Genomic DNA, 9,741 nt, shown 5'->3' on the forward strand with positions numbered 1-9,741 from the left:
GTTACTGACTAGTGTCCTTTCATTTCAGCCTAAAGGAGGACTCCCTTTAGCATCTTTCTTTCCTTCTTTTCTTTCTTTCTTTTCTTTTCTTTTCTTTCTTTCTCTTTCACTCTCTCTCTCTCTTTCTTTTTTTTTTGATGGAGTCTTACTCTGTTGCCCAGGCTGGACTGCAAATGTGGGATCTTGGCTCACTATAACCTCTGGCTCCCAAGTTCAAGCGATTCTCGTGCCTCAGCCTCCCAAAGTAGCTGGGATTACAGACATGGCACCAACATGCCTAGCTAATTTTGTGTTTTTAATAGAGGCAGGGTTTCACCAGGCTGGTCTCGAACTCCCAACCTCAGGTGATCCTCCTGCCTTGGTCTCCTGAAGTACCACGATTACAGGCGTGTGCCACTGTGCCCGGGCCTTAGCCTTTCTTAATGGGCAGGTCTCACTTCTTTCAGAGAGTCATTTCCATTGTCCATTTTTCGTATTTCATCCACTTGTATTCTAGAGTAGTTTCCAAAAATCTTCGAAGAGGGCAAGAAATAGAGGTTTGTCAGATTTGGGAGTGTTAGGGAGGCTGTACCAGATGTGGCTAACATTTTAGTATGGCTCAAGAGATTAAGGGTAGGGTTAGAATCTTCATTTCATCTCCTTTCACCAATTTTAAAAGTGTACTATATTGTGCTATTTTCTTGTTTGGTTTTGGCGAAAAAAATGTGCAGGCTTTTACTTTTATTTATTATACTACTTTAAGTTCTAGGATACATGTGCAGAATGTGCAAGTTTGTTACATAGGTATACACGTGCCATGGTGGTTTGCTGCACCCATCAACCCGTTATCTACATTAGGCATTTTTCCTATTGCTATCCCTCCCCTAGCTCCCCACCCCCTGACAGGCCCCAGTGTGTGATGTTCCTCTTCCTGTGCCCCTGTGTTCTCTTCCACTTATGAGTGACAACATGTAGTGTTTGGTTTTCTGTTCCTGTGCTAGTTTGCTGAGAATGATGGTTTCCAACTTCATCCATGTCCCTGCAAAGGACATGAACTCATCCTTTTTTATGGCTGCATAGTATTCCATGATGTGTATGTGCCACATTTTTTTATCCAGTCTATCATTTGGGTTGGTTCCAAGTCTTTGCTACTGTGAATAGTGCTGCAATAAACATACCTGTGCATGTGTCTTTATAGTAGAATGATTTATAATCCTTTGGGTATATACACAGTAATGGGATTGCTAGATCAAATGGTATCTCTGGTTCTAGATCCTTGAGGAATCACCACAATGGTTGAAGGAATTTACACTCCCACCAACAGTGTAAAAGTGTTCCTATTTCTCCACATCCTCTCCAGCGTCTGTTGTTTCCTGACTTTTTAATGATTGCCATTCTAATTGTTGTGAGATGGTATTGAATTGTGTTTTTTTGTTTTTGTTTTTGTTTTTTAGATAGAGTCTCAGTTTGTTGCTAGGCGCTAAGCTGGAGTGCAGTGACGTGATGTCAGTCACTGAGATTACAGGGGTGAGCCACCGCACCCGGCTGCATTGTGGTTTTGATTTGCATTTCTCTAATGACCAGTGATGCTGAGCTTTTTTTAATCTTTGTGGGCCGCATAATGCCGTCTTTTGAGAAGTATCTGTACATATCCTTCGCTCACTTTTTGATGGGGTTGGTTTTTTTTTTGTAAATTTGTTTAAATTCCTTGTAGATTCTTGATATAAGCCCTTTGTCAGATGGGTAGATTGCAAAAATTTTCTCCCATTCTGTAGGTTGTCTGTTCACTCTGATGATAGTTTCTTTTGCTGTGCAGAAGCTCTTTAGTTTAATTAGATCCCATTTGTCAGTTTTGTCTTTTGTTGCCATTGCTTTTGGCATTTTAGTCATGAAGTCTTTGCTCATGCCTATGTCCTGAATAGTCTTGCCTAGGTTTTCATCTAGGGTTTTTATGGTTTTAGGTCTTTAATCCATCTTGAGTTAATTTTTGTATAAGGTGTAAGGAAGGGGTCCAGTTTCAGTCTTCTGCATATGGCGTTTTCTGCATCAATTGAAACAATCATGTGGTTTTTGTCTTTGGTTCTGTTTATGTGATGGACTACATTGGCTGATTTGTGTATGTTGAACTAGGCTTGCATCCCAGGGATGAATCCGACTTTATCATGGTGGATAAGCTTTTCGATGTGCTGCCGGATTTGGTTTGCCAGTATTTTATTGACGATTTTTGCATTGATGTTCATCAAGGATATTAGCCTTAAGTTTTCTTTTTTTGTTGTGTCTCTGCCAGGTTTTGGTATCAGGATGATGCTGGCCTCATAAAATGAGTTAAGCAGGAGTCCCTCTTTTTCTGTTATTTGGAATAGTTTCAGAAGGAATGGTACCAGCTTCTATTTGTACCTCTGGTAGAATTCAGCTGTGAATCAGTCTGGTCCTGGGCTGGTTTTTGGTTGGTAGCCTATTAATTACTGCCTCAATTTCAGAACTTGTTATTGGTCTATTCAGGGATTTGACTTCTTCGTGGCTTAGTATTGGGAGGGTGTATGTGTCCAGGAATTTATCCATTTCTTCGAGATTTTCTGGTTTGCGTAGAGGTCTTTATAGTATTATCTGATGGTAGTTTCTATTTCTGTGGGATCAGTGGTGATATCCCCTTTATTGTTTTTTATTGTGTCTATTTGATTCTTCTCTCTTTTCTTCTTTATTAGTCTGACTAGCAGTCTATTTATTTTGTTAATCTTTTCAAAAAAGCAGCTCCTGGATTCATTGATTTTTTTTGAAGGTTTTTTGGTTTTTTTTTTGTTTTTTTTTTGAAACGGAGTTTCACTCTTGTTACCCAGGCTGGAGTGCAATGGCGCAATCTCGGCTCACTGCATCCTCCACCTCCTGGGTTCAGGCAATTCTCCTGCCTCAGCCTCCTGAGTAGCTGGGATTACAGGCACACACCACCGTGCCCAGCTAATTTTTTGTATTTTTAGTAGAGACGGGGTTTCACCATGTTGACCAGGATGGTCTCGATCTCTTGACCTTGTGATCCACCCGCCTCAGCCTCCCAAAGTGCTGGGATTACAGGCTTGAGCCACCGCCCCCGGCTTTTTTGAAGGTTTTTTTGTGTCTCTATCTCCTTCGCTTCTGCTCTGATCTTAGTAATTTCTTCTTTTCTGCTAGCTTTTGAATTTGTTGGCTCTTGCTTCTCTAATTCTTTTTTTTTTTTTTTTTTTTTGAGACGGAGTTTCGCTCTTGTGACCCAGGCTGGAGTGCAATGGCGCGATCTCGGCTCACCGCAACCTCCGCCTCCTGGGTTCAGGCAGTTCTCCTGCCTCAGCCTCCCGAATAGCTGAAATTACAGGCACGCACCACCATGCCCAGCTAATTTTTTGTATTTTTAGTAGAGACGGGGTTTCACCATGTTGACCAGGATGGTTTCGATTTCCTGACCTCGTGATCCACCTGCCTCGGCCTCCCAAAGTGCTGGGATTACAGGCGTGAGCCACCGTGCCCAGCTTCTTCTCTAATTCTTTTAATTGTGATGTTAGGGTGTCAATTTTAGATCTTTCCTGCTTTCTTCTGTGGGCATTTAGTACTACAAATTTCCCTCTAAACACTGCTTTTGCTGTGTCCCAGAGATTCTGATACATTGTGTCTTTGTTCTCATTGGTTTCAAAGAACTTCTTGATTTCTGCCTTAATTTCATTGTTTACCCAGTAGTCATTCAAGAGCATGTTGTTCACTTGCCATGTAGTTGTGTATTTTTGAGTGAGTTTCTTAATCCTGAGTTCTCATTTGATTGCACTGTGGTCTGAGAGACTGTTATGTTTTCCATTCTTTTGTATTTGCTGAGGAGTGTTTTACTGCCAATTATGTGGTCAATTTTAGAATGAGTGTGATGTGCTGACAAGAATGTATATTCTGTTGATTTGAAGTGGAGAGTTCTGTAGATGTCTATTAGATCCACTTGGTTCAGAGCTGAGTTCAAGTCCTGAATATCCTTGTTAATTTTCTGTCTTGTTGATCTAATATCGACAGTGGGGTGTTAAAGTCTCCCACTACTATTGTATGGGAGTCTAAGACTCTTTGTAGATCTCTGAGAACTTGCATTATGAATCTGGATGCTCCTGTATTGGGTTCATGTACATTTAGGATAGTTAGCTCTTCTTGTTGCAGTGATCCCTTTACCATTATGTAATTCCCTTCATTGTCTTTTATGATTTAAAGTCTGTTTTATCAGAGACTAGGATTGTAACCCCTCCTTTTTTTTTTTTTTTTTTTTTGCTTTCCATTTGCTTGGTAAATATTCCCCCATCCCTTTATTTTTAGCCCATGTGTTTCTTTGCATGTGAGATGGGTCTCCTGAATACAGCACACCGATGAGTCTTGACTCTTTTTTTTTTTTTTTTTTTTTTTTGAGACGGAGTTTCGCTCTTGTTACCCAGGCTGGAGTGCAATGGCGCGATCTCGGCTCACCGCACCTCCGCCTCCTGGGCTCAGGCAATTCTCCTGCCTCAGCCTCCTAAGTAGCTGGGATTACAGGCATGCACCACCACGCCCAGCTAGTTTTTTTGTATTTTTAGTAGAGACGGGGTTTCACCATGTTGACCAGGATGGTCTCGATCTTTTGACCTCGTGATCCACCTGCCTCGGCCTCCCAAAGTGCTGGGATTACAGGCTTGAGCCACCGCGCCCGGTCGAGTCTTGACTCTTTATCCAAATTTGTCAGTCTGTGTCTTTTAATTCGGGCATTTAGCCCATTTACATTTAAGGTTAATATTGTTATGTGTGAATCCGATTCTGTTATTATGATGCTAGCTGGTTATTTTGCCTGTTAGTTGATGCTGTTTCTTCAAAATGTCAATGATTTTTATAATGTGGTATGTTTTTGCAGTGGCTGGAACTGGTTTTTCCTTTCCAGATTTAGTGCTTCCTTCAAGAGCTCTTGTAAGGTGGCCTGGTGGTGACTGAATCTCTCAGCATTTACTTGTCTGTAAAGGATTTTATTTCTCCTTCGTTATGAAGCTTAGTTTGGCCAGATATGAAATTCTGGGTTCAAAAGTATTTTGCTTAAGAATGTTGAATATTGGCCCCCACTTTCTTCCAACTTGTAGAATTTCTGCAGAGAGATCCGCTGTTAGTCTGATGGGCCTCCCTTTGTGGATAACTTGACCTTTTTCTCTGGCTGCCCTTAATATTTTTTCCTTCATTTCAACCTTGGTGAATCTGATGATTATATGTGTTGGGGTTGTTCTTCTTGAGGAGGATCTTTGTGGTGTTCTCTGTATTTCCCGAATTTGAATTTGGCCTGCCTTGCCAGGCTGGGGAAGTTCTCCTAGATCATACCCTAAAGAGTGTTTTCCGGCCGGGCACGGTGGCTCAAGCCTGTAATCCCAGCACTTTGGGAGGCCGAGGCGGGTGGATCACAAGGTCGAGAGATCGAGACCAACCTGGTCAACATGGTGAAACCCCATCTCTACTAAAAATACAAAAAAAAAAATTAGCTGGGCATGGTGGCGCGTGCCTATAATCCCAGCTACTCAGGAGGCTGAGGCAGGAGAATTGCCTGAACCCAGGAGGCGGAGGTTGCGGTGAGCCAAGATCGTGCCATTGCACTCCAGCCTGGGTAACAAGAGCGAAACTCCGTCTCAAAAAAAAAAAAAAACAAAAACAAAAAAAAAAAAAAAAAAAAAAACAAAAAACAAAAAACAAAACAAAAAAAAAAGAGTGTTTTCCAACTTGGTTCCATTCTCCCTATCACTTTCAGGTACACCAATCAAACATAGGTTTGGTTTTTTCACATAGTCCCAAATTTCTTGGAGGCTTTGTTCATGCCTTTTCATTATTTTTTCTCTAATCTTGTCTTCATGCTTTATTTCACTAAGTTGATCTTCAGTCTCTGATATCCTTTCTTCTGCTTGATCCATTTGGCTATTGATACTTGTGTATGCTTCACAAAGTTCTAGTGCTGTGTTTTTCAGCTCCATCAGGTCATTTATGTTCTTCTCTAAACTGGTTATTCCAGTTAGCAATTCCTCTAACGTTTTTTCAAGGTTCTTAGTGTAAGGCCGGCTGCCTTACAGAGGGTTAAAATGGACACATCCATCTCTCCGCATCTGATAACTAGGTCATCACCCGAGCTCGTTATCTGGCCTTGCTGCACAGCTTCTCCGCACCTGCCTCCACATACCAGACCCGAGCCCACATTCAGCACTAAATTATACATTCAACCCCTAGCCCGGTGTTGATAAACCCTGCAGGAAATTTTTTAAAGAAGCCCCATCAGACCCTGCCCAGTAGCTGTCTGCTCTGTACTCCCCAGGAAGGCCCGCCTACCCATAACCACTAGCTCCAAGCACTTCCAACTTCCTGACAGCCAATAAGATTACCTTCCCTTTGTTTCCCCAACAGTCAATCAAGGCCTAAGGTCCCGCCCACCTACCCATAACCACTAGCTCCAAGCACTTCCTACTTCCCGACAGCCAGTAAGATTACCTTCCCTTTGTTTCCCCAACAGTCAATCAAGGCCCAAGGTCCCGCCCACCTACCCTTAACCATTAACTCCAAGCACTTCCTGCTTCCTAACAGCCAATAAAATTGCCTTTGCTTTGTTTCCCCAATAGCCAATCAATTGCCTTCCATCCCTATAAAACCCCATGATCTGAGCAGCTGGGCGTGACTTCTATGGCCCCTTCCTGGACCACAGAACCTTGCCCGAGAGCTGAATAAATTGGCTCCTCATTTTCTCATACTTGCCTCAGTTTTCTCATTTTACATTGGCAATAAACCTTACACTTAGCTTTGTTGCATTGGGTTAGAACATGCTTCTTTAGCTTGGAGGAGTTTGTTATTACCCACCTTCTAAAGCCTACTTCTGTCATTTCATCAAACTCATTCTCTGTCCAGTTTAGTTCTCTTGCTGGTGAGGAGTTGCGATCCTTTGGAATTTTTAGCCTTTTGCGCTGGTTTTTCCTCATCTTCATGGATTTATCTACCTTTGGTCTTTGATGTTGGTGACCTTTGGATGTGGTTTTTGTGTGGGCATCCTTTCTGTTGATGTTGATACTGTTCCTTTCTGTTTGTTAGTTTTCCTTCTAACAGTCAGGCCCCTCTGCTGCAGGTCTGCTGGAGTTTGCTGGAGGTTTGCTCTTTGCCTGGGTATCACCAGTGTAGGCTGCAGAACAGCAAAGATTGCTGCTTGTTCCTTTCTCTGGAAGCTTTGTCCCAGAGGGGCATCTCCCAGATGCCAGCTGGAGCTGTCCTGCTAGGAGGTATCTCCCCTTCAGGAGTCATGGGGGTCAGGGACCCACTTGAGGAGGCAGTTTGTCCCTTAGCAGACCTCAAGCGCTGTGCTGTGGGATCTACTGCTCTCTTCAGAGCTGGCAGGCAGGAACATTTAAGTCTGCTGAAGCTGTGCCCACTGCCGCCCCTTCCCCAGGTGCTCTGTCCCAGGGAGATGGGAGTTTTATTTATAAGCACCTGACTGAGGGTGCTGCCTTTCTTTCAGAGATGCCCTGCCCAGAGAGACAGTCTGGCCACAGTGGCTTTGCTGAGCTGCAGTGGGCTCCACCCAGTTCAAACTTCCTGGTGGCTTTGTTTACAATGTGAGGGAAAAACAGCTTACTCAAGCCTCAGTAATGGTGCATGCCCCTCCCCCCACCAAGCTTGAGCATTCCAGGTCAACCTCAGACTGCTGTTCTGGCAGCAAGAATTTCAAGCCAGTGGATCTTAGCTTGCTGGGCTTCTTGGGGGTGGGATCTGCTGAGCTAGACCACTTGGCTCCCTGGCTTCAGCCCCCTTTCCAGGGGAGTGAATGGTTCTGTCTTCCTGGTGTTCCAGGCACCAATGAGGTATGAAAAAAACTCCTACAGCTAGCTTGGTATCTGCCCAAACAACCGCCCAGTTTGTGCTTGAAACCCAGGGCCCTGGTGGTGTAGGCACCCAAGGGAATCTCCTGGTCTGTGGGTTGCAAAGACCATGGGAAAAACATAGTATCTGGGCCGAAATGCCCCATTCTTCACAGCACAGTCCCTCATGGCTTCCCTTGGCTAGAGGAGGGAGTTCCCCAAACCCTTGTGCTCCCCAGGTGAGGGGACCCCCCACCCTGCCTCGGCTCAACCTCCATGGGCTGTACCAACTGTCTAACCAGTCCCAGTGAGATGAGCTAGGTCCCTGAGTTGGAAATGCAGAAATCACCCACTTTCTGTGTTGATCTTACTGCGAGCTACAGACTGAAGCTGTTCCTGGGGCTTTTACTTTTTTAATGCTCATTTGTTTGGCATGGGAGAGGGCAAATCTATGAGGACATTTGGAATTTTCAGAACTATTTTGCTCATAATCAAGGGTTGCATGAGCATTAGGTTTCAAATCTCTTCAGTAGACTAGCCAGGCGAAATACCTGTATCACCATGTAGTAGTATTTAGCAGCCTATCCTTGATGTGGAGTGTATCCTCACATCTCTATACATCCGTGAGAAGTCTTTTGTGAGATTTATTCCCAGGGAAAGAGCCAGTCAGGGTCCCGGCTGCTGCCCTGTGGCTGGCCTAACAGAGAGATGATGTCCCAGTGTCTCTGACGGCTTCTTTTTTTTTTTTTTTTTTTTTTTTTTTTTTGAGATGGAGTTTCACCCTTGTTACCCAGGATGGAGTGCAATGGCGCGGTCTCGGCTCACCACAACCTCCGCCTCCTGGGTTCAGGCAATTCTCCTGCCTCAGCCTCCTGAGTAGCTGGGATTATAGGCACGTGCCACCATGCCCAGCTAATTTTTTGTATTTTTAGTAGAGACGGGGTTTCACCATGTTGACCAGGATGGTCTCGATCTCTTGACCTCATGATCCACCCGCCTCAGCCTCCCAAAGTGCTGGGATTACAGGCTTGAGCCACCGCGCCCGGCTCTGGCGGCTTCTTGAAGAATCCTGTCCCTGAGGTTAGGTCCCTTCTTCACAAGGTGACACCTTCAGCGGTGGGTCTGCCTGAGAGCTCTAAAACGTGATTTCTGCTGAAAAACCTGTGTCTGTCATCCGGAGGGCATCCTCTATCAATCTCATGGGATTTTATTTTCCAAATTGCTTTTAAAGCAATGGCACATAACATAAGGTGTTGCCAGTGTATTGCATCAAGCCTCTATTAGCCTAAAAGCCCTTTAGGAAAATAATTATAAAAAACACCCAGAAGAAAGTTCTATTGTGCTATTTACTAGCTGGCAGAGAACAGGGTCCTGTGCCCTCACTGACCGTCACTTAGACCAGGTATTAAGCAGAATAATTCTCTTTGACAAACAACAGCCTTCTGGAATCTTTGAGTGTTCAGGGAACCCTGACAGAGATCAAGAACTAGTTGCCAAGAATAAGAAAAGATGATGTGGCAAATCCTTGCCTTTATTTTGATCTATGGCAGAAAACTTTGGTTTTTAAAAAAATCTGGGCCGGGCACAGTGGCGCAAGCCTGTAATCCCAGCACTTTGGGAGGCCGAGGCGGGTGGATCACGAGGTCAAGAGATCGAGACCATCTGGTCAACATGGTGAAACCCCGTCTCTACTAAAAATTCAAAAAAATTAGCTGGGCATGGTGGCGCGTGCCTGTAATCCTAGCTACTCAGGAGGCTGAGGCAGGAGAATTGCCTGTCCAACCCCCAATCCTCTCAGCCCAGGAGGTGGAGGTTGCGGTGAGCCGAGATCGTGCCATTGCACTCCAGCCTGGGTAACAAGAGTGAAACTCCGTCTCAAAAAAAAAAAAAAAATCTGAATCGTTCCTTTACCTCCTTTTCTTTGTCCTTT

Source organism: Saimiri boliviensis, chromosome 1 (genome assembly GCF_048565385.1).
Source record: "Saimiri boliviensis isolate mSaiBol1 chromosome 1, mSaiBol1.pri, whole genome shotgun sequence".
Lineage (NCBI taxonomy): Eukaryota > Metazoa > Chordata > Mammalia > Primates > Cebidae > Saimiri > Saimiri boliviensis.